This window comes from Grammomys surdaster, unplaced genomic scaffold, assembly GCF_004785775.1.
Source record: "Grammomys surdaster isolate TR1022 unplaced genomic scaffold, NIH_TR_1.0 213, whole genome shotgun sequence".
In the NCBI taxonomy this organism is placed as follows: Eukaryota; Metazoa; Chordata; class Mammalia; order Rodentia; family Muridae; genus Grammomys; species Grammomys surdaster.
Genome location: NW_021604658.1, coordinates 9183365 through 9209859, shown reverse-complemented (window position 1 = coordinate 9209859; position 26495 = coordinate 9183365).

Below are 26495 nucleotides of genomic sequence, written 5' to 3'. Positions count from 1 at the left end.
CTCTCTCTCTCTCTCTCTCTCTCTCTCTCTCTCTCTCTCTCTCTCTCTCCATATATATATATGTACATATATATATTTATATATATATATATATTCTTGTAAAATAGAATTTTGACAACACATTTAACTTTCAAAGCAAGATTATCCAGTGCTATTGTAGTGCAGTTATACTAGTGAAGTATTTCTCACATGAGAAGCTCGTGCAGCTTGGCTTGACTTTCACAAGTAAGAATTGGCAGATATAGGAATTAAGGTAAACACAGTGAGTTCAGGATAGCCTGTCTTAAACATATACTAATTCTTCCCTACTCTCTCTTCCTTGCTAAGGTGTTCTAGTTGATTCTGAAGTGGCATATCCCAGCCATTCTACAAATTCCTGCTTTTTTGCTTCAGATTTTACTTTTATGCCATGTTAGTATTACAATAATCTTGCATTGATCTGCCTAATGTCAGTAAGTCAATTAAAGTATTCTTAGATATGTTTAGTCCTTGAAGATGACTTGGTTTCCTCATAATAATTGAAAAATACACCTGAAGTTTTACAATTAAAAATATCCAAGGAGACAGAAAATATTGTATAGATATAACCTTTGACATTTGCAACCAATTGAGTTTCACAAAGGTGCTGAGAATGATAGGTTAAGCTATGCCTTCAGAATGAGCCAATTCAAAGCAAATTAAAATATATAAAGGCAGGTTTATTGGGAAGCTGCTCTCAGGAGGGTTCTCTGGTCCCAAGAACAAGGGAGGGAGACAAAAGAGAGGGAGAAGATAGAGAGAAAGAGCTTGCAGGGAGAGAGAATGCAGAGAGAGGGAGAGAAGGAGAATTGAGACCAAAATGACATGATTAAATAGAGAAGGCCTTCTGGGGGGAGGGGAAGCCCAGCCCCTGGGCTGGGAAGATCAGGGAAGAGGCCAGGTAGGTCAGGTTAGGACTGAGGGATGGTGGGAGAACCTGAGGCCAGGTTTACTTTGGTCTGTTAAATATGCACCTCAACTCTTGTCAGTGTCTGAAACCCAACAGAAAACATGCAGTGGAGAGAGGACACTTTCTTCAATGAAATGAAAAAGTGTTTGGGGAGGGTTGGGAGGGGGACTGGTAACTAATGAAACAGGAGTGTTGTTTCTCACCAATATCATGTGACTACTAGAAGAAAGCAAGGAGAAAATGTTGGAATGGGCAAATGATTCTTTTTGGACAAGTATGTAAATAACACAGTAACAGACCAGACAGATAGAGCTTTTCCATGTTAGAAGAAACAGGCTAGAGAGCAGGAGAAATCACTGGAAACTATACTTTGTGAATATTTGGAAGGTAAACCACTTCCAACAGGGGTTTCTTTATTTATCCTATGGTATAAAAGGGCCTGCAGTAAGAATAAGAAACTAGAAGTTCAGCCATGGAGAGATAGCTCAACTGGGAACTCCAGCTGATTGCCGCAGACCCCAATCAGTATGTCTTGGGTGTTTCAAGTGCCCAGTTTGATGACATTATCTCTACCTGTTGCTGCTTGTGATTTTACTTAGAAGCTTCCAATCTCCCCCAAGGGGGCACTCTGGTCCACTGCCGACTATGGGGAGCTTTGGCTGACTGCCTTAAAGGTGCCTTCTTACCTTTTGCTAGGTTTTTGTTAAGACCCCAGTTTGATGATGATACCTTTCTACTGTGGTGGGTATTTTGTTTGTTTGTTTGTTTGTTTTTTCCTCTACCATTGGAAGCATCACCAAAAGGCACTGTGCTCTGTCTGGGACTCCTTCTATTGGGAATTCCAGCTGATATCTAAACACAACTTCCTAGATATCTCCTGCTGTGTGCTTTGTGTGCTTGGTTTGATATTTCCCAGTTTTCCTCTGACCTGTTATCTTATTCTTCTATTTGTCTTGCTAGTCGCACATATTCAAGACTGGAAGCATAGTATAGTTGTCAAAGATCATTCTGTACATGCACACACACACACACACACACACACACCACCCACCCTTAGATTTTCTTTTTCTCTGTCTTGTCTTTTTCCAGACATCATCATGAACATCTAGGATTTCTTCTGGCTTCTGCCATTATCTTACTCTTTAATAGCGATGCTTATAATTCTCGTCTATCATTTCTCTTTTCCACACTATACACATGTTTTTAAAATAGTATATTTCTATTTTGTTTTTTATCAATTATAAAATATTCATTAATATATGATCATACAAAATAATGCAAAATCCTCCCTACTTCACTTTCAGCTACAGACACTTTTACAGGTCTTAGAACAAAAGATAAGGAATTTAATATGAACCACTAGCAAGGTGCAACTTCCCTTTGCCTTGCTCTTGTGTAAAATCACAGGTTTTCCTTTCTTCCTCTTTCCCACCATCTGTCTGCACTCCATTTGCATGACTTTCAGTTGCCTTAGTCATTAGTATCTGTCGATGTACCTGCATTCCTCCCTCTCAGGCCTATAGTGTCAGGCTGCCCAACGATGCCCTGGCTCATTTTCTACTCTAATTATTCTTTGTTTTACTGGTCTCACCTCATTATTATTATATTTAAAAAAACATTCTGCATCCTTACTTCCGGAATCAAATGATTACATAATTACAGCTCACACATACTCTATTTTCAAATCTTAATATAGATCAGAATTCGATAGGAAAATTAAGCTCCTTGTCAATTAAGCTCCTGTCTTTCTCGCTGGACCATAAGCTTAACAAGGACCCAGCCCCTTTACTTACCCATCCCCCCTCTGCCTTCAAACTCTCCTGAAATGGCAGGCACAGGAAACCACTCAACATGTTCTGGGTATAGCAGTTGAAAAGGTGGCAAGAAGGCTGACTATTGTCCAGAGAGTGATAAGGCTTTCTCTGCTTATGAAGCTGCTCTGCCACTGGATCGTACTTCTCTTCATTTTGTAGAAGTTAAGTGATTATTCCAGCCTGAGACTCCAAAACCATGTTTACTTGAACCTTAACTCTTGGTTTTCTCAAGCATGTTTCCTTCTAAATTTCACAATGCCGTATCTGTAATCTAAATGCTGATACTGGCTCTTGAGATTCACTCAGGCTTCCCCACTGCAGAATCTAATTTCCTTTCTGTGGCTCAGCCAGAATCTGCTGAAAACTGCAAACTGCTCCCCTGACTCTCTTTGGGAGCTGAGGAGCTGATTCTGGGAGAGACAAAGAACTGAGAGCCTTAGAGTTTGCTGTTTCCACATTGTGCTTGTTGGTAACAGCTTGGGTGTGTGTTCCTCTTCTCCATTTTATTATCATGGTTTCTGGGGGATATTTAATGATTTTTCAAGCGTTTCAGTCCTTTTCCTGTTGGTTTGCTTTCTTATCCCTTGCTTGGCACACACAGTATGCAGACTCACCTGCATCTGAGTGTCAGAGATTCATAACAACCTCTTACCTGAGTGGTAACAGATGCTCACTGTAGAAACCAGCCGCACGCCACTGCACATAGAATAATCATCATTCTGAAGGTAGACTCCCTGCAGAAGGAGAATACTTTGGATTAGAGCTATGTAATAAAGGGAGTTGAAGGCCACAGTTAAGGCACAGATTCAAGCTATCCTCAAACAATACAGGTCAGTTGTCTTTTCTATAGGTAAGGAAACTGAATCTTACAAAGTACAGTCAATTTCCTGCTGTATGGAAATTAGTTATTGTAGTGCCAAGTATCTACTGCTCTCCCAAACTAATTACAGATTTGCTACTGTGGTTGTCATTCTCTAGGTGGATGCTGCCCACTGCCTGTGCTGCATATCAGCCACTACCTCTTCCCTTTGCCCCTCCCTCCTTTCATCTTTGGATTTAAGTTGTAAGGAAACAAATAGAAAGGATACACAAATGTAAGGGAACTTTTTTTCCTCTATACAAATTTTATTAATGACTTTAGAGGCTATTTTATTCCTACTCCCACCTAATCTTATGCAAAAGTGCCCTAACTTCATTTGACCATTTGCTTATTATATTGATTAGATTTTCTGCCTTTCTTCAGATGCTTTTCAACTAATATTGGGCACTTAGTTCTCAGTATTGGGGCAAGACAGCAAGTATCTAGATCCCATAGAAGGAAAAGGAAACAGTGTATTTATACTAAATATAGAAAGACATCTGTATGGTTACCTCAAAAATAAAAGAACAATATTACTATGATTAGTTAACCTGAGTACTTAGATAATGATGGAAAGCTATATTCTTACCTACACTAGATATGAACCACTCATTTTCCCTCTTCTTGCCTCTGTGAAGAACTCTAGTATGAATTTGCATCTATGACATCAATATGCTATCACCATATTTCATGCCATCCAGTTGCTAAGATGCCCCTTGCTTCCCATTACTACACTCTCTCATAGTATATTTTCTTTTGGATACTGGATACATTATTCCTATAAGTAGCAGATTTTATGCATTCCTTCTTTACTTTCTAATGGACTCTTACTCCGAAGACATGTCTAATTCATAGTCTTAATATCCTTACCAAAATGGGCCTACATTGGCAAGCCATGTTCTGAGCTAGGCTGTTTGATTGTTTTGGCACACATTTGCCATTCATTTTGGTTCGGTTGTTTTGACTAGTCTTTGCTCAGGTGAAGGTCTGTTTGCCTTCCGTGGGATTGATTCTGTTTTTAATCCTGCTTTCTCTTAAAGAAAGATCATAACTAACTTTTAGTGATGACTTCAGAAGTCCAGAAACCTATAATTATAGAGATATAAATTGTTAATTTAAGGTTTTCAAGATAGCCAATATTGTCAGTAATATTGAATATCTGAGTGTTTTGAAGTATTTTTCATTTGTTTTCCATAAAGCATTAATAATTGACAATCCTCAGGAACTTCAAAATTGTATTAGAAAAACATATACAGTAAAACAAGGGCAATGTAAAACTTGGCCTTGACTAGCTCACAAACAAAAACATCTTTATTGGCCATATTGTTTCACTATCAAAACATACAAGATGTTGACAAAACTGAAGCACTTGTCTTGGGACCAAGAAAACTTTGAATCTGAGAGTTGGGATGAGTATTGCATAGAGACCTTTTGATAAAAAAACCTTGGTGGTAGTCTAAGAATCTGAAGCTATCAAGTACAAACTGCAAGTGGCTATTACTTATGTTAAATGTATTTAAAATTTTGATAAAACTCTGTAATATCAAGAAAGGGAGTGACTTTTACAAGTGTGGTCATCCTTCGATACTCCAAGCAGATTAGCTCCAAGATGTTCTGTGAAAACTAAACTCCAAAGATGCCAAGACTTCTCATAAAATTGCCCATTAGTTGTATGTCATCACATGTACCTTAAATATTTTTGCATTCCTTATATTATTCAATGTAATGTATAATATACATAGTAGCTATTATACTTTATTTTTTAGGGAAATAACGGCAAGAAAAGAAAATTATTGAAGATTGAGATGATGGTTCACGATGCAAAAGCATTTACATTGTTAGCACGAGCATCTGAGTCCAAATCTCTGAATCCTATGTTAAAAACAAAAAAAGCTTGTGATCCCTACAGTGCTGAGGAGAGAGGAGAGACAAGAGGATTGCTAGGCTAGGGTTTGCTAGCTGACAGCCTAGGACCAGGTTCAGTGAGTGATCATGTCTCACTGATGGAGAAGGACAGACCAGGACTTCCTTGAGTTCTCCTCTGCTGCACACATACGCTCACACTTGCAGATAATGTGGAAGTGGGACACACACAGTTAAAGGGAGGAAGATGAAAAGTCATTTAATGAGCACTACAAATGCAGTTTTATGTGAATTTTACCATGTTTAGTTGAATCAACAGATGCAGAAGGCAAGATGTAAGGATCAATGGGCTTTCTGTTGACGTCTTAGAGTAGCTTAAAATTCAGAGTTTCAGGATAGAGCCTCCTTGAAATAATCCTCTCTGATAGGTCTATATCTATACAGTATATGCCAGATATTGTGTTTATATTGTTAACCCCTGCTCAGTGTGTCAGATATTAATGGCTCAAATTCATAAATGAGTGAAAAGCAGATAGACTGACCAGGAATTGATCAGAGAACTACACCTAGGACTATGACATTAACAGTCAAAAAAATTGTATTTGGCCTCAGAACTTCCTGGCTTCAGGTCTATAGTCTTTGTAATGTACTTTACTGTGACTTCATTGCATCCAGAGACCAATGGTTTTATACATTGTTTCTGATTTCAACTCAGGTGATCCTTTAATCAGCCATTGTAGATAGTATATTATGCACGATGTTTTGTTTCAAAATAGGCTGCCATTTATATGTTGATTTGGGGAGCAATTAATTCATCTGAGTTTGGCTCTAAGCATAGCCAGTCACTGATATAAGAGTGATGACTGAGGCAATTTTAAAATTAAGGAAACCAATGAGGCTGTATTGATTTGAATACCTGTTTTTGTTGGATGATAAAACAAAAGATAAAAGGAACAAATAGCTAGCAAAGGCTTCTTACAAAGTTCCTTGAGCTTGCAGATGTATTCCAAGGGACTGATAGAAGTTTTGTCTTTGGGTGTATAAGAGTGTGAGTAGTTAGCATTGAACCATACTAGTACTAATGCACCTGTACCTAGGCCCATCAACTTCCTTTTGCCAGTGACTGTATTTGTCTCTTCTGGTAATCCAAGTTTAGAAAATGAAGCAAACATAACTGCTGTTAAGGATAGATGCTCAATAGAGATCCATCCACATTCAAGTCTCCAGTATTATAAACATAACCTTGGAAAGGGTGTTGCATGTTTCTTATGTTAAAGATATTAAAATGACATAATTTTGGAAGAAGGAGATGGTCCTTACACCCACTGAAATGTAATCTTTTAAATGATTAAAGAGGAAGAGACAGAATGAGGGAAAGAAATTAGAAGGTTAGAAGTAGAGACTGATGCCTTGCTGCCAGGGGTCGAAATTATCTGCTGTTCCCCAACTCAGGAATTAGTAAGAAAGGATTCTCTTCTATAGTATGCAGAATGACTCTATGGGCAGTTTAGTTGCAGATGTCTGGATTATACAATTGAGAGAAGATGAATTTGTGTTGTTACAAGTTCTCAGCTTGTAGTGGTTTGTACAGAAATGTTGTATAAAGAGTCTTCCTCTTTGGCATGCTAAAAGGAAAACAATCCCCCATCCTTCTCAGCAGCATGCACCAGGCAAAAACTGTATCTAAATTTCCCATTTCTCACTGAGGTTCCCAACCTTACCGAGAGGACATGAATACATTCTTAGGAAGAACAAAGAGGCTGTGATGATTAATCTTGGTGGTCAACATGATTTGATCTGGGATCAACTAAGAAGAACTTCTTTAGGTGTATCTGAAAGGGTACTTCTTAGAAGGATTACAGGAATGAAGAAAATCTTCTGCCAGAGTGGGGATACCTTCCAATGGTGCCCATATATAAGGAAGATCAAGGGAAAATGTTTTTGTTGTTGTTATTTTTGTTTTTATTTTTTTGTCTCCTTTTGCCCCTTGCCAGTGAGTACATTTACTCTATTGCCACTACTGCTGCAGTCATAGCTGTCATTCTTCACTGCCACAGGAACCTAGCTTGTCTGCCTTCCAAGTAGACTTCTTGGACTTCTTAACCAAGAAGATAAGAGACTCTGCAGGAAATTGTCCAGACTACCAGAGGCTGGTTGGGATGTCTTAGTCAGCCCATCTTGTGAAATGGTCAGCTATGCAGCTACAGGGGTTTTAGCCTCTCTGTTTTGCAGAAACCTTCTATTGGACTATCCACGACATATTGTGCAAGCCAATTGCCTCAGTATCTTTTCCTTTAGTTGGAATAATATAGCCCTAGAAAAGCAATTTAAAGTAGCCAATCAGAATCAACAATTTTTCTTCTCCCAGTAGTTATTAATTGCCTGTAATACATCATTTAGGGCCTTAATTAATTTCTTCCTTCCATGTTGCCATGTCAACTGATGATGTGTACTAATGGCACTGGTCCTGTTTAGGTAACCAAGTTGTTGAGATTCCATGCATGTAGCTTTTCTGCCATATATATCGATGACAGTGTCTAAGAGTAGAAAGCCTGGTCCTCTGGTTATTACATTCTTTCTGACCCATCTTCTAAGATGTTCCCTGAACCTTAGGTGTAGGGGTTGTGTTGAAGATCTTCGGGTTGAACACTCTACAATCAACTGTTCTCTGAATTTTGATAAATTATGATTTTATGCAATGGTCTCCTGCTGCAAAAAAGTTGGTCAGCCCTAAAAACATGCATATGAATAACAGTAATAAAATCAGCAGGTCGTATTTATATATACATATGTACATAGCAATAATAATTGAAGAGGCAGCCATGAATTTGAGAGGGAACGGAGGAACATCGAAGGATTTTGAGGGGGATAGAGATGAAATATATGTATATACGTATACATACACATACACATACACAAACACAAACACATATACATACACAAACGCAAACACATACACATACACAAACACAAACACAAACACATACACAAACACAAACACATACACATACACAAACACAAACACAAACACATACACATACACATATACATACATATATATACTCATGTAGGAAAGTTTCAAAAAATAAAATAAAAAAGAACCTTAAAAGACAGAGAGTTTATTTGAGTTCATAGTGCAGATGTGCCATGGTAGGGAAGTTAAGGCATCAGGAACTTGAAGCAGTCAGATATATTGCATCTGCAACCCAAAATAGAAAGCAGCGCTTGGTAGTACCACTTTTTCTTCATTTTATACACTCCAGGATTTCTTGGATAGGGTGTGGTCCTGCACATAATTAAGACTGATCTTCACACAACAATTAATAAACAAGATAGCTCCTACAGTCATGTACAAAGGTAATTCTAGATGCTGTTAAGTTGACAAATAACAGAATCATAGGAAACAAAAATCCCCTGTATAATACATTTTTGCTCTATTAGTATTGTTCCTCTAGAGAACCTTTGTAGAGTAAGGCTGTGTGGTTATTCCTTCCTTCTATCTCCTTACCAAATTACACAACAGTGTGTCTGTAAGACTGATTCCAATGTTCCTATGGATGAAAGTAGTCATTAATCTGTATTTTTTTATATAATTGATACTCAAAATTATTATGACTTTTATGATAATAGAGTTAATATTTTAATCCACAAAGATCCAGATACAGTCTGTGAGTCACACTCTATGAATGTGTTCCTAGCTTCAGATAAGGTACACTGGGAGGTTTGGGGTTAAATTTAGCAAAATAACATTATTGAAAACAGGAAGTCTAGTCCAGAGAGTATCCTTGGGAATAGAGTTGATATTTGGGGTTTGATTTGTATTACAGATATTTAATACATTCCCACTATTTCTTCTCTGCAGACCTCTTCTGCTTAGATATCTGATATAATTAGAAACGGAATATTTGCTCTCACGTAAGAGTTCAGTAGATATCTAATCAGTTGAGAATGATGATACTTTTAATATGTTGCCCCTTATCTTTAACTATCACTTTCATTCTAGATAATGAGTCAGCGTTATTAAATTGCATACTATGACCCGACTTTATTTCAAAAGAGAAGCCATATCTATTGTAATAACTTGTCCTGTTCCCTAGTAGACATAGCAGCAATGTGGTAAGGTACTTTCATGCTGAGAAATTCATGCACAGAACAATAAATGTTAGCTGTTTTTTCACTTACATGCTTCCTGCACTCATATCCCTAAACAAACCATGCTTCAAACAGCATGTTTACATAAGCGATGCAATCTTGAATAATGGCAAGTGCCTTTTTAGTAGCTGGGGGCTTTAAATGGGAGACATTTTGGCAAAGGACTTGGAAGGCTGAGTTTAACCGACATATAAGAAAAATACACTGAAAAAAAAAAGAAAAATACATGGAATAAAGGGAACTACTGGATATGCAAACATCTGATGCATGGAACCAAAGGAAAGTCATTTTTTTATTGTCAACTTCTTAAATGGTAGCATCTTTCAGTGAAGTCTTTGCAGGCTGCCGTTCTTAGGTTCACCTTCACATTATGTCCGTTGAAGGTCTAAAACTTTTCAGGCATTGTCAAGTAAGTTACATGCTGTGTCTTATTAAGTGCAGGAAAGTATCAACGTAAAGGAAGAGATTTTTATTCTAGTGTGGGACACAGAGGAACTTAGGTTCACAATAATTAAATTAACTCTCCTTAATTGTACCTTGAATGAATCATGAAGCTAGGATTTCAGCTCTCATCTTTAGTCTCAGGTTTATCATTTATTTCACCTTTCTTTGGAATTCATCATGAGTTTCCTACTGTCTTAAAGGCCGTGTGTATAAATGCAGATCTCCTGAATGGGCATTATTTCACAGCAGCATTTACTGTGACAGTAACTGCAGAAAATGAGTTCCTCAGAGTAAGTTATAGTAGCAGGTCATTATGTACTAGGAGATTTAATTTTATAAAAAACAAAATTGCCCTTCAAACTGCAAGCATTTAATTTTTAATGTGCTAATTTTAATTAAGTTTAATTAATGCTGCTGATCTTGGTAAACTTAGAGAACTTCAAATGACACCCTCAGAAGCCCTGGAACATCTTTCTTCCTTGTCAAAATCAGCCTTCTGGCTCCTTCCCAACTCATGCTTCAGCAGAAACTGCTTACTCTTTGCTCTTTCTGAAGTCGTGCTATCATTTATCCATTTGTTATAGGAAATCCAATTTGTAATTGAATCTTTACCCAATATTTTATCAGAGAGAAAGATGAGCTAGGAGTCATTCATTATCTCAAAGAGTACAACTGGGTTCTGCTGCCCTCCCTGAGTTAATAGCCAGGCTGTATCTTCAAGGTTTGCTCCTGTTCAGTGTTTAGAAACACTCTATCACATCTGGGACATCTAGGCTGGAAGTTCTTCCTTTACTCCTACCCGGATACATCCATGTTAAGAGAAAAGCATGGAAACTTAGCTGCTATTTCTACAGCTTTTCAATATTCTGATTCTGGATTCTGGAGGAAAATGCAGAGTACACACCAACAGACGTCCTTTAAAACTCTATGATCCATCTCCCACAGAAAACCCAAAGAAGTTAAATAAGAAGGCCAACCCGAGAAAGGATGCTTGAATCTCTCCAAGAAGGGGGAATAAAATAGTCCTCAGAAGCAGAGGGAGAGAGGGAATTGGGACTTGGGATAGGTGTGGAGAGAGACAGGATGGAGGACCAGGGGATAGGATAATGAATGAAAATCTGCAGCTGCTGGGGGTTGGTTGGTTGGGGGTAATCTCCAGGAATTCCCAGAGACCAGTAATGGAGGAGACACCCAGGAGTCCTTAGCCTAGATGCCTAACAGTAGAGACATGAACCTCCTCTAGCCAGGCAGCCACCCTGTGGAGGAAAAAAGACACTGACCCACTCACAAAACTTTTCACCCAAAGTTGGTCCTGTCTAAAAGAAATGTAGGGACAAAAATTGAGCAGAGACAGAAGAAACAGACAACATATAATCATACCAATTTGAGACCAATCCTATGGGCAAGCACCAATCCCTTACTCTATGGATGATACTCTGTTATGCTTGCAGACAGTAGCCTAGCATAACTTTCCTTTGAGAGGTTCTACCCAGCAGCTGGCTGAAACAGATGCAGATACCTACAGCCAAACAATAGGACTCTTATGCAAAAGTTGGGACAAGGATTGAAGGTCCTGAAGGGGATAGAAACTCCACAAGAAGACCAACAGAGTCAAATAACCTGGACCCTTAGAAGCTCTTAGAAATTGAGCCACCAACTAAAAAGAATAAAGGGTCTGGATCGAGGCTCCCAGCACATATGTGCAGCTCAGTTTCCATATGAATATCACCAACAACTGGAATGTTGCGGCTGTCTCTAAAGCTATAGCCAGACTGTAGAATCCATTAACCATCAGGGCTGCCATATCTAGCCTCAGTGATAGAGGGAGGACAAGCCTAATCATGCAGATACTTTTTGTGCCAGGGTTGGGGGAAACACAGGAGGAATCCTACCCTTTCAGAGGAGAAGAGGAGCAGGAATGGAGGGAAGGATTCTGTGAGGGGGCAGGGGCAGTGTATAGGATGGAGAAACAGAGAGAGAGAGAGAGAGAGAGAGAGAGAGAGAGAGAGAGAGAGAGAGAGAGAGAGAGAGAGAGAGAGAGAGAGAAACAAAACTCTTTAACTGGAGAAATCGTAGGAACTCTGATATCTCATACTTAAGGTAGCTAAAATAGCCTAGACATTGTTAGAGGCCAGAATTTTGGATGTTTCCAGAATGAAGCTTCTAGAGGAATTGAAATTTGGACTCTAAAATTCAGTTCTGCAAATATTCTTGACCTTGCCTCAGGCCCTTACTATGTTCAGGGCTCAGTGTGACCAGCCTGGTCTTTGTAACTCTCATCTCCGTTTTCTCCAGTGTTTGCAGTGCTCTTCTTTCCTGCTACCAAAAACGAGCACTTCCTTCTCCCACTTCACAACAGTCTCCAGCACTGTGCAGTGCAGTTCTGTCCTCACACCTTGTCAAGGATATTGCTCTCAGAATTCTTTCGGGATCACACCTGTATCCCTCTGTTAGGACATATTACTCTTGATGTAGGGACCTGTTGTCTTCCTTAAAAATTCTCCAGGTAAACCTAAAAGAAGATGTCTTTTTGATTGCACATTTTTATTAACTCCTACCACATTTTTGTAGGTCTTTATATAGAAAAATTATTTAAAGAGCTTGCTACTGTCTCTATATACTTTCCACGGCCATTATCTCTTAGTTATGCCTCTCAAGAGTGTATTTCCAGCACCAATTTACAGCTGCTCTAACACCGCAACAGGCTGTCATCTCTGATCCTCATTTCACATGTTGTATGAACAAAGGCATTGTGATGGCCTGTATTCCTATGTGGACTACATTTCCATGACTTGTCTGGTACATAACATAATCTTTTGGTCCTTCTATAACAATCATATTGTTACTTGTTCATTTGTTTGTTTTGTAATTGTATCCCTGATGGTTTCGTATGTTGTCTCTAGTGAAGCTCTTTCTTTCTACTAAACTGTGGGCTCATAGAGTCAATTTCTCATAATGTGTTCAATATTATAAGTCCAACTAAGCTCTTGGAAGTCCTTGACATTTTATATGCACCTCTGCCATCTGCAGTTTATTTATTTTAGTGGGTTGTAACCCAATATTTGGGTTTCTCAGCTCTATATAAATATCTTCATTGGGCTCCTCTAATTTCTATGTATTACTGTAGGACATCCTGTTGTTTCTGCCTTCAGATTATAAATTCAGATCTTGTATTCTTCTTACATACTTCACTATAACACCTAAGATATAAACTAACATTATTTTAAGCTCTGACTATTCCAACATCTGTCTACTTGATCTCACTTTAACCTTTGCTTTCCTTTTGTGTATTCCCAACAGAAAAGACACAGGTATCATTTTAAATCACAAGTCAATTAATATACGTTGTTCTCCAGCATCTCAATGAAACTCTAGTTTGAATTAAAGCCCAAGATCATGTATTTTCTAAAAATAATTTCCCTACCACAAAAACTTTTTGATGACATCAAGTAAACATTTAGTTATTATGAAAAGCAAAATATATCTCTGTTAGGAAGATCCTAATTATTGTAATGAAAAAGAAAACACCTGGAGTGGTACATAAAGGGAGAAAATATACACATTTTTATTAATCTATAAGCAGGGACTAAGTATCCATAAGTACCAGTATGTTAGATAAGTTGGTGATTTAAAAACATGGACTAGTTTCTTAGAGGCTCATAGAGAAAAAAAATCCATACAGGCGTGTAGCACACATGCCAGTCTGAGATATATGATAGCAGAAATACAGATTGCCAATGGAACATAGAGTCTGCGAAAGAATTGGCATCTATAGCTCTAAACACTGATAATTATTCAAATGCATATTTGGTGGAGAGGTTTGCTATTAAACAAAGACATGGAAAAGAGATTAGAATACAAGATGTTTTATACAAAAGAAAAAGCATGTGCTAAATGCACTACATTAACAATGAATATTCAGAATGACTGATGGATTTTGTCCTTTGTCGGGAGTGGAGAACTGGTGAAGTTGTGTAAAACAGAGGCAGAAAGAAATAATATAAAATTAGAAATGGCCCAGGGCTGTTGATAAAAGATCTTGAATTTCAAGTTGAGAAATATGTGGGCTTTTCTTTATTCCAAGGGGAGTCATTACATGTATTGAGGGAGTGTTTTACTTGATTCACAGCTTCAGTTTAATTAAACCTATTATCATTTATTAAATATCCAATCTGTCTACATTACTGTCCTAGATAGCTTGCTATTCATAAAAATCACTTAGGCATTGGACAAAAATAAATTTTAGGTCCCAGGTCCAGTTCCAACCTGGCAAATCTTGATGCTCCCTATGTACCCACATTTAACATAGCTCTGAATCTAGGCAATAAGTGAAGACTAAGTTTAGTGCCATGCTGATATGCAGCACACAATATCGCAGATGTTAATGCTGTGTTATTTACTAGCTGTCTTTCATATTAGAAATCAAGAATTTCTCTCGAAAGTAGCTGTGAAGTACATAACTTAGAAGCACCTCATTTATGAGAGGGATTAGATATTCCATCTCTATGTCACTCCTAAACTGTTCTTGAATCAACGGGGTTCCCCTGCCCGTGTGTGTTGTATGTATGTAAAATAAACAGGAATTTATTAGATCGAGTAACACGTTAGAGACTAAATAACGTATACTACCTGTCTTCACACTAACTTCTCAGTTAACGATGCTGCATGTTTAGCAATTCCAATTTGCTGCTGAAGGACTGAGGATTCCTGGATAGCTGCAGATCCTCAATCTACATCGGAAAGACATGAACTTAAAATCTGATGTAAACAGACAGCAGCAGAATCCCTGCAGCAGTGATAGGGACAATCGCTCAGGAAGACCATGAGTGTGGACAGCCACTTGGCTTTTCCTCCTGAGTGAATATGTGCAGATCTTATTCCTCCTGGAAATTCTCTCATAGGCAAACTTTGAGCCTTGTCTTTTTGGTGGATTCTAAATTTCTTCAGGTTGCCAATTAATATCAATCTTCAGTGAGGATATTGAATGTAAGAAATTGCATTGCTTGGACCATGGAAATGAGTGTAAAAACAGAGAAGAGGTGATGAATCAGAGAGTCTGTAGCAATCAAGGAACATGTGTGTGTAAGGATAAGTTCAGGAGTGTGTAGCATGGATCCTGATTTTGGCAGTGAGAGACTGCTATCACTATTGAGGTGGACAAGCATAGGGGATGACTAATATACCCAGTGCTATACCTTGTTTGGGTTCTGCATCCTGTTCTTTCTTGTGATAATACTCCTGGCATCCTAACTCCTTTACTTGCATGCACTAGTCATACACACCCTTTCATACGATGTCCCTAGCAAACTCAGACCCCTTTAGACCTACCCAATTGCATTGACCTAATTGTGTAACTCTCCCTTAAAAATGGTATATAGTTTTTTTACAAGTAAAAACAATCAAATATCAACAGATTTTATTCAAATATATGTGCAATGTACTCCTTTATGAAGAATAAAAAGACCCAATCTGGTCTGAATTGACTTTGTATGAATGTAAGCCATACAGGAAACTGTGTCCTCAGGTGAGCTTTTAGGAAGGATCTTCTTTTTACCTTCTTATGATACAATAATTGAACATGTATATGAGTAAATTAACTACATTATAGGAAGAGATATGCACAGTAGGAAAATGAATATATTATATAACTTAATCTATTAATCAAATTAGACTTCCACCAAAGCTATGGACCTTAGTAACCAGGTTGTTCTTTCTTTAGACTCGATAAAATAAGAGGCCCCAGGTTATAATCTGGTACTCATGGGAACATTAAATCATACGGCCAACTGTCAATCTTTTATGATATATTGCCCTCTGTGCTGTTATTTTTCTTAATAAAATTACCTTTCTACCTTAAAAAAAACTTTCCTAGTTTACAAATATAAAAAAAATAAAATATATGTATGTGTGTGTGTGTATATGACAATAATTTATGAAAATGAGGCCATTAGTTTGCAAGATTTGGAAGGAGAAACTGAGAGGAGGGAGGTAATAAAAATACACTGTAGAGCTATATGATATTAACACAAATTTTCTTGATATATTATTTTCTAAAATCTGTCAACTTAATTGTATTAATTTGCTCTTTTACATTCATATTTGAAAAATTTTTATATTTTTCTAAATTATAATTTACAGTGCATTGAATTTTTTCATATTTGTTTTTCTGTAAGTTGGAATAAAATGTTATGACTTAAATTTTATTGCTATAATCTAGTAATTTTACCAATTTGTCAAATATAGCATAATGTCTCAGTCTTATTTTTTCTTATTCATTCAAGGAAGTTGGATCAGATTTAGCTGAAAATATAAATTGCATAAATGTATAATCTATTACTTAAAAAAATTAGTCCAATAGTCTAAGAACAGTAAAGGAACAGTAGAATCACCATTGATGTGTCCCTTCTTTCAACTTACTGGCTGTGACGTGGATTGACCCTAGTTTCAAGGGATGTCCATTCATCTGAAGTACAGGAAGAAGCACACTATTCCTATGTTGGGAAAGGGCTCCTCATGCTGTGTTTGTCTGAATCTTTTCTCAGCAGTGAGAGATGCATTATACACTGGCTCTGTATATGTTGAAAATCAAGATGTCTCTTCTATGCATAAATTCAGAATCTGATTTGGGGTCTCAACTTCTAGACAAGGCTTCAGCCTTTGCTTTTGCTATGAACAATGCTTAAAGCATTTACCATAGGGATCTATTTTTCTTTAATTCTAATGTAGAGAAAATGATTCATTAGACCGAAAGAATACACCATCATGGCAAAAATGCATTTAAGTCAACAACACATGTGTGTCATATAGATGAACTAGATAAAGGAAAGAGAAAGGAGGGGTAGAGAAATAGAGACAAATGAAATATGTATCAGAGCTTTAAGAAATAGTAATGGTAATGGGAGGGCTGATCATGTATTTTAAAATCCAAAGTAGTGAGTAAAAAGAAAATACAGCTAAATTGATGTGAGCCAAACATAAGAAAAGGCCCTACCATGTCCTAAATATGTGATTGATGATAACTAGCAGCAAATCACAGTTCTTTATGCCATTACCTTTATGTGTACTCTATATTTGAATATAAATGAACACATGACTGCTATAGAAATAGTTTTAAATTATACATGCTGTAGAAAAGCCTGATGGAATTTTATAACACATCAGTTTTTAAAATATGTGATGGGTTTAACTCCTCAGTATTGGACAGTAGAAACATGGATATTGCCTACCTTCTAGAGGACCACAGTGGAGGTTAGCAGTGATAATAAGAAAGATACCAATAGGAAGCCAGAGAGAACATCGCCTTACTTGCAAAATGTAGAGTAGATTCCCACAGTGACTGAGTGACTAAGTTACTCATGTTGAGCTGGGTGTGAGTGGTGGAGGCAGACAGCCTAGAGTAGTTAATAAGCATTGTTCTTTTCATTCTGTAGCCGCTGACACAGGTCCAACTGGCAGAGTACCCCTCAGCTGAATTTCTCTGCTCTCCACTCCTCTTCTGTTATGTTTGACTAATTATGGGGTAGCAAACACCCAAATCAAAGTTTCATGGCTAATTGGTGGGTTAATGAGCCCACAGAAAGCACTTTAATTAATTCTCCTCATTGTAGTGACAAGAGGGACAGGACTATATCTGATCATTTGCATTGAAGATGTTCAAAGTCTTAATAGTGCTACACAGATGACATCTCATGGTGGGGGCTGACACAGTCTACACTCTGTTAGGGCTTAGGATTTCCTTAGGTTAATCAACAATTAAACCCTTTTTAAAATGTATATTACATTAGATCACATTTTAACTTAATTGTTTCCACAATCTTTTTGTTCATACTGTAATCCACAACTCTAATAATTCCAGAAAATATAAGACTTGATGATCTGTGTGCCATCATCTCTTATTTCTCCTCTTGAAGATCAGTGACAAAAAACCAATATATTAGCAATCATGTACTGAGAAATAATTGTTGTTCATTGTCCTAAATTAGATAGGAATTATTAATAATTATTAGAAGTCATTACTAATGAAGATGGAGTCATCTATGTTAGTTTGTGAGTCTATGCCATTCAGAAACAAATCCTCCCAAATACACACACACACACACATTATATTTTGTTAATTGTTGTATATAATGTGTGATATAACAGTAAGCATGCTCTTTTACCATATACACATTCAGAAACAAAAATATAAATATTTTATTGAAGAATTCTAAAGGTCAGATATGCTTGTCCTTTAGTATATATTTAATCGCAAGTAGAAAAAGTCTAGGAAACAAGACTTAGCGAATTTACCAAAGAGATTGTATGAGAGTCATCTTTCTAACTTAAAATTTCTCAATACTGTAGTCATTAATTCCTATTTGTTTTCAAAATCTTAAAACAAAACAAAGCAAAACAACTGTTTATCTGTAATTTTAAAAAAGCCATAAAATGAAATGCTTCTCACATGGTGAGTTATGACAAGGCAGGTACCTTATAATCAGCCTGAGAAACCACTTGATGTTTCCTCCTGATTTTTCATACACTCCCTTTCTCAAATGTAATTGCCACCTCACTTTTCTATTAATCACGTGTTTGCATTTAAAATAACATTGGGAGAAAGAGAATGGGAAATAGAGTGGAGGAGGGGAATGCGGTAAGAGACAGCTAGAATCGAAGGGCTTTTGAGGAGTAGTATGGAAACCTAGTGTGGTGGGAACTTCTTCCTAAAGTATAGGAGAGCAATCCAAATGATGTTTCCCAAAAATGAAGGACAGAGAGTCCTAGCTTTTCATCTCTTGTCGCCAAAAAAGCTTCCAGTACTGGGGCTGAGTTACATCCACTTGAGTTATTGGACAAAGGGTTCCTACGGAAATCCCAAATGACCCAGGCTGTTGCCAAGACAATAGTTTGCTCTCCACAAACTGATAGGGAATCTCCATTGCTGAAAACAACATCCACACAACTCGTTGAACACAAGAGACAGAGCTTGTAAATCCCTACATTCACCTACACATTCTAGTGTTCTTGGTACAGGTAGGTATCTTACAGACTCCCCAAAGAGAAACTTATAGATCAGTTCTTGACACATTTAGAACAGAAGTTAGAGAAACTTCCTCCTATAATAACAGAAACAAATACAGAGATTCACAAACAGACATTACACTTGAGAATGAGATCTTGGAACACACGACTCTAAATTGTGTGCCTATGGTTAGTGAGTTGGTCCTGGATGATAACAGGAAGAGACCAGTTTTTCTTTACATTGACCTTTCTAGAAGAACAATTAAAGAGAATAGATGGAAGTTTGGGTATCTCCCATGTTCTAGTCTTGCAAGTCACCCACCACAGTTTCTATCCTCCTCTGACAGTCCTGTGTTAATGTAGAAAAACAAACAAACAAACTGGTAGAATATCAGTATTTTAAGAGACATGAGCCTTTGCAGTCCACGCTAAATGTTGATGTCACATCATAATGTTAGAAGTAATTAAACCAACATTATGTATACAGTAAGGTTTATTATATCAAATATATGTATTTAATACAATACTACTTGAGCCCTATCCTCTGCTTTATTAGTTTTGATAGTTCTGATTGTTTTCTTTTCTGTTTCTTAATTAGATCTCATTCAAATGCAGATCTTACACATCCTCACAATTTATAAAAATGTTGTTATGTTTTCTATCTGCATTTACTTTATGACACTTTTTCTTTACCTTTTACTATGGTATATTTCATTTGCCTATTGATACGAAAATGGCTTTCCTACATTTCAGGAAATGTGGCTATTATAATTTCACAGAGATTTCTTTTGCAATCCCGGAGTGTTCAAAAACATGATGACTTACTTTCTAAGATATTTGGGTCCCATTCTTCTCCTTAGTGTTTAGCTAGGCCACTTTCTATTACATTTCTGCTGGATTTTGATTTCACTCCCAGCAGTTTCTGCTAAGCATAAAGCTCTTATCAGAAATAAATGCCTAATGGGGTACCTAGAGGACTCTTAAATATTCATTGATATAGACGACCCTAGCTCTTTCAGTGTTTGTCAGGGAACTCTTACACTGATGCAAAACCTCTTCCAATTTTACTGCCTGCTTAAAGTGATACTCTATGCTTTCAAGTAAATACATGTTGCATATGTGGAGATTCTGTTATACTTGAGTTTATTAGATCTTACTGCCTCCCCATGTATAGATATGTTTTATGCATAGGTTAAATGTCTGACAGTAGTTTAGATTCATCAGTTATTTTTGAGCTGAGGGCATGTCTTGCCACTTAAATTTTTGAGTAAATGGTTTGTAGTTATTCACGTGTGTGTGTGTGTGTGTGTGTGTGTGTGTGTGTGTGTGTGTGTGTAAAAGCCTTTTATTATTTCTTTTTTTTCATACAACATATTTTGGCCATGTTTTACTTTCTCTCCAAACTCTTATATCTTCTTATATTCACATTCTTCCCCCCTTCACCTCTTTCAATAAAAACTGACCCATACCTAAACTATGAAAATTAAAACAAGTAAAAAAAATACAAAAAAATGGTCAAGCAAAATAAAATGAATCAAACAGCTCACAAAACAATCAAACATAAAAATAACCAAGCAGATTGTTCTGTGTTTGCCAATTACTTGTGCCCTGGAGTATGGTTTATATACCCAAAGTCACTCCATTGAAAAAACCTAGTTTTCTCTTTCCTGGTAGGTATCAACTGCAAATAGCCTCTTGGTTAGGGATTAGAGGGCTTTTCATTGTCTTCACCTTTTCAGGTTTAACAGATGTTTGCACTGCCTGTATTTATGTGAATACTCAAAGATCTCTAACATTATGTTGCCACAATTTACCACATCTTACGTCAGTCCGTTGACTGCAACTTTGATGTTAATGCTATAACTATTAGGGTTTTCTCTAATGATCCTGCATGTTTGTGTCACCTCTTTCAGGGTTTCTAACCTTGTATGTGAGTTTCGGATTACCTGGCTCATGTGCTATGTGGCAAACCGTGCCTATGAGGCTAAGCACAGTTTCCTGTTTATATTGCACCAAATGTACCTAGATACATATGGACAAGCTTTCTTACATGTATTCATCATCTGTAAAATTAGATAGCTCAAGTTTTTATGAATTGATATGCTAAGAACAAAACTAAAACTTGACCTAATAGATGTCTAGGATTTTATGACTCCAAATCAGTACTTTGAAATTATAAAGAACTCACATGTGTATTACAATACAAACATATGTTTTATATATACCTGCTGTACTTCAGTTAAATTGCAGACTAAATGTTAAAACCAATCCTCAGCCACAGTAATATTTCTTGTCACAGAGTAAAATTTCAGTCTACAGGAACAGATTTAGGTTCCTTGCTAACCAAGGATGAGGACTTGAATTCCGATTGTCAGCACCCATATAAATGTGGGTGACATATGACTCTAACTTCATAACTAGGAAGAGAGAGGAAGGCTGATCCCCAGAGCTTGCTGCCCAGGCAAATGAGCAAAAATGAGCTCCAGTATCAGTGAGAGACACTGACTCAAAAAATAAGGAGGGTAGCCACAGAGTATCATATGCAAATTCAATTTTTGGGCCCCACATATTTATGCAAAAGCAAGTGTGCCACACATATGAACACATACACATATACCACACACAGGCAGGCTTCAATATTACTATCAATATAAATATTATTCAAAGTTTAGTATTAAACTGTAGTGGTCAGTTTGTATATGTTTTGTATTTGGTGCAGAGACAAAATAATTTGAGCTATCTGCTGATATACTATGCTTAGAATTGTTACACCTCATATGGAAGATTTTAAATAGATTTTCACTTCCAGTCTTATGTTTAAGGATGTCTCTTTTAAATCTAAATCATTAATTTTTTTCCATTTCATATTTTTCACATTCATTTATATGTCTATATCAAATATAATTCACAAAATATATGGTTATATTAAATATGTACTATCACTTCTTTTCAAAATTGAAGACAATAAAATAAGTCTGATTTGAATTTATCCTTACCAACTGTCAATAATTTTCAAATAATGGCATTTAAGAGTTATTAAAAGTCCTATTCCAATCAAGTAGTCAGAAATATATTTGTACAATTTAATTATATATATGATTTAGATATAACATTAATATAAGATTTGGGTTCATTGAAAATAGATATACTTTAATTTCTATTATACATTTTTAAAACTGATTGTTCGGATTAAAAGCTGTCTCTTCATTTTATGAGTTCATAAAAATAGTCTATATGTCTTGCATTGTTTGTTGGTTTAATTTAGTTCAGTTTTTTTCATTTTTTTTCAGGTAGGGTCTTGTTGTAGCTCAGGCTATCCTTGAACTTTCAATCCTCTTGCCTCCTTCTAGGGTTATAGGACTACACGGTCATGAACAACTTCTATTTTCATTATTATTTATTTGCTCAGATTTAGTAGCTTCTATAAGTAAGGAACCATAGGAAATACTTAGTCAGACCAGCTAATGTCACAAAACTATCATAAGATAACATTGGAAGATTTAGAGAAACTCAACCTTATATTTCATAACTATCATAGTAGCATTAATAGATAATTCATCCTACAGCCTCAGATGGGAGAAATATATGAAAGTCAACTTCTACATTTGTGCTTTTCTTAGGCAAGTGTCTGTAGAAGCAATAGATTGTGTATACAGTGCAGAGATGATTTGTTTGCTTGGCTTTATAACCATCAGAGCTGGGTAGTCTGCATACCAGATTACCAGTAACTGCCTCATCTGGGCTGACAGATATGTCATTAGACTCAAACTTCTGCTGAAGGAAGAGAGTATACAAGTGTTCACTCCATGTGGGAAAGCCAAAGAAGGAGCTGGAGTCTGAGAGTTAGGACTTCATGAGTTTCTATGCCTGATTTTTGACTGGCGTAAACTTATGCAGGTCTTATGCAAACAACTACAGCTGCTGTGAATTCATGAGTATCAGTGGAACTAAGTAGGAAGAAGGCAGTGGAAGTATGGACACATTCCCTTCAAAAGAAATCCAAGGCCCATTTTTCCTCTAATGGCCCACTGGAATGTGTTGTCCATATTAACGCTAGGTCTTTCAACATCAGCTAGTCCTTTCCACAAATGCTCTTACAAGCCTGCCTAAAGGAAGTGCCCTTAAAGGCATGTCTACAGACATTTCCTAGGCTGGCTCTAAATCTTGTCAAGTTGAAAATTAAAATCAACTACTAGAATAATTGTGATGGGTTCAGCCCAAATTGAGGCGTTATAGCATGCCACCTTACCACATAGCTCATTGCAAAAGTGGAGAAAGAAAGGTGTTTAGAATCAGAGATTAATGAGGACTTGTATAAAGCATGTCTATGGATACAAGACCATGAATCTCACAAATATGCAGCACCTGTGGTTGTTTGCCCACGCCAGTCGAAAATCCAGTAAGATGGGGTAGAGGCCCTGGAAGTCCTAACCCTAGCTGAGGAACTTTGACAGTTCAAGACTCCTGGGGTAGGAAGTCAGTTATCTTCAGGGAAATATGCTCTATTAGGTTGCCCATGCTCCAGTGGATGTTCTTATACCAGTACAATATGGACAGTGCAGGATAAGATACAGTAGGCTATGAGAAGAAGGCAGGAAGTTTGGGGTTGAATATGTGTCCATGAGTACGGTTGGGTGCCCTCAGGGGTAATAGGTACCAGATAGATCACTATAGCTAGACTTACAGGCCATGGTGATCCATCCAACTTGGGTACTGTTAATCAAACTTTGGTCTTCTGCGAGAGAGTTCAGTGCTTTTGACCTCTGTGCCATGTCTTCCTGCCCTATATGGTTTTATTCAAGTGCAGAAATATAGATCATCTTCATTTATTTGGCTTAAAAAATAGAAAATGTAATAAGTGTAAAAAATAAGATTAACAATTAGAATAATCATGACCAACAAGTATACAACAATTGATATTTATTATACTACAACCTTTGCATAATTATTTAATGTAATCCCAAAGTATAATGTTTATTTTATACTTTAAAAGACTACAGCTGAGAGTGCTTACATAAATCAAGAATCACTTGTTTTTAAATTTAGAAAAGCTATGTTTATTGTCTTCAACTATTTTATATTCTAAAGTAACAGAATTGAGTAAAGTAACCAAAGACTGTACAAAACCTAACAAACATATTTGCTATCGTGCCCATCACAGAAGCAATTTTGCTAAGTAAGACCTTAGGTCTCTTCAAAGTTCACTGAGTAGAAATAGATCTAGATGAAGCTCAAAATGTCTACCATCATAAAAACAAATTGCTCAAATTCCAGAAGAAGTAACACGTACTAGTGGTATAACACATAATTGTGATAGAACTTAGTTAGCTAAATACACACACACGCAGACACACACACACACACACACACACACACACGGGGAGAGAGAGAGAAAGAGAGAGAGAGAGAGAGAGAGAGAGAGAAACTAATTGAGAATGTGATAAGGAGGGATTGGAGGGAGATAAGAGAGACAACATAAATATGGTCATAATTAATTGTATACCTGTATTACAATTTCAAAAATATTACAGAGAAAGCAAATGACAAAACAAACATGTCCAAGTAGTCAGGAAAGAAATCTATAGACAATACTGGTGGGAATGTGCGCTTATGCAGAAGATAGAGAAATCAGTACTTAGATTTCTGAAAAAAAGTAAAATTCATTCAACCATACTATCTTCTTTCATCACATCTGGGTTTAAACATCTCTAAATTCGCATACCTCAGACATTTTCACACTCCTGCTTATTGCTGCAATATATAGTGTAGCCATAACAACTGTAGAGTTTTTCCTATCTGTTTTGACAAGATGATGTTTTTGCTAAAAATCAGAAAGAAGAACCATAAAGTCTTTGCAAAACCCATATGCTTTTTTATGTGTACACACTTGTATTCCTGGATGACTGCATAGACTTGGGATTGGATGTTAGCTGGATGAATATTAAAGCAGTCTTACAAGTCACACTTATCAGATAGGAAACAGTTCAAAGACTATTTAGTTTTATAGGATAATCAAAGGAAATAGTTTTTTTCCCCCTTGGAGAAATAACCAGGGAAAACTACCTATATCTGATACCTTAAGTCTTAGTAACCCTATTGTCTCTGTTATCTCATATATTGTATTCCTGTCTATTTGTGAGTGCCCCACTTACTCATGATACACACTTGTCACTCTATATTTAAACACCCAAAAGGACTTTCCATTTAAATTATTTTCTACATATGTAGAATTGTGGGGATCTTGAAATTCCTTAATAAAGTAGTCAGCTAGCTCTCACAGTGCAAAATAAGCTGACATAGAACACTACAGGGACAAATGGAGAGACAGGGAGCCTGATGGCTTCTGTGGTACTTTCCTGAAATTAATAGCTAGCAGATCTTGTTTGAATCATAGCACAAGAGGAAGAACATGGATACATTTGATACACTTGGATCTAAACTGAGAAGAATATCCTAAGACAAGAAGACTATGACTATAAACTTTGCCTTTTCTAGATGAATGTTGATGCAGATAGGAAATGGTATAACAAAATAACTGTGTAAAATAACACACAGCATTCTGGTGATAGAATTTTTATTTTATTTTATTATTTTATTTGTTAACAAAGAATTCTTCATCTGAACTCTGATTTCAAAATGTAAATATCCATCAAAAGATTTAGAAAATTAGGACACAGCAAAGTGCTTATTGTTTTTTTTTTGTTTGTTTTTCATAACACCAGTTGACTAGAAGTGGATATAGTAGGCAGTTAGTTACTCTTGGTACATGTGTGTTACCCAGCACTTGAAAAGCAAAGGTAAGAGAAAGGTATGTTCAAAGTCACATAGTGAATTTGAGAACAGCCTGGAACACATACAGACGTTCTCAACAGCAGAACAACACAGAATGAGTGAAAGCTAGGTAGCTCTGTGATTCAGTGAAAGCATTTCTTACTGCTGACTGTCCCCATGCCTTTGACTTGCTTATTTGCTAATTCTAACATGCACTGCGTGATAGATGCTGAACAGCCAAATGGAGGGTGGAGTGATACTTAATCTAAGGATGAGTAGTTTTTTGAGAGCTACAAGTGAACCGAGTTATGTTTGACACATGCAGTGGTAGAGCACTGATATTAAGGTTGGCACAAAAACACAGCAACGGGAAAGAGAGATGAAGGTCATGTGAATAAAGGGATACAGTAGTAAATTCTAAAATCTCTGCTCATTCTAATATCAGGCTAATCATGGCTTCATAAATAAATAATCTAGAATTTGTTCTTATTCTGATTTTTTTAAAAAAAACCACCTGAATAGTTATAATTTATTTAGAGTCTAGAAGAATTCACCAGGGAATCTATTTCATACTAATGTTTTTTCCTGTAGGTAATTTCATTCTCCTCTCCCTCTCCCTCTCCCTCTCCCTCTCCCTCTCCCTCTCCCTCTCCCTCTCTCTCTC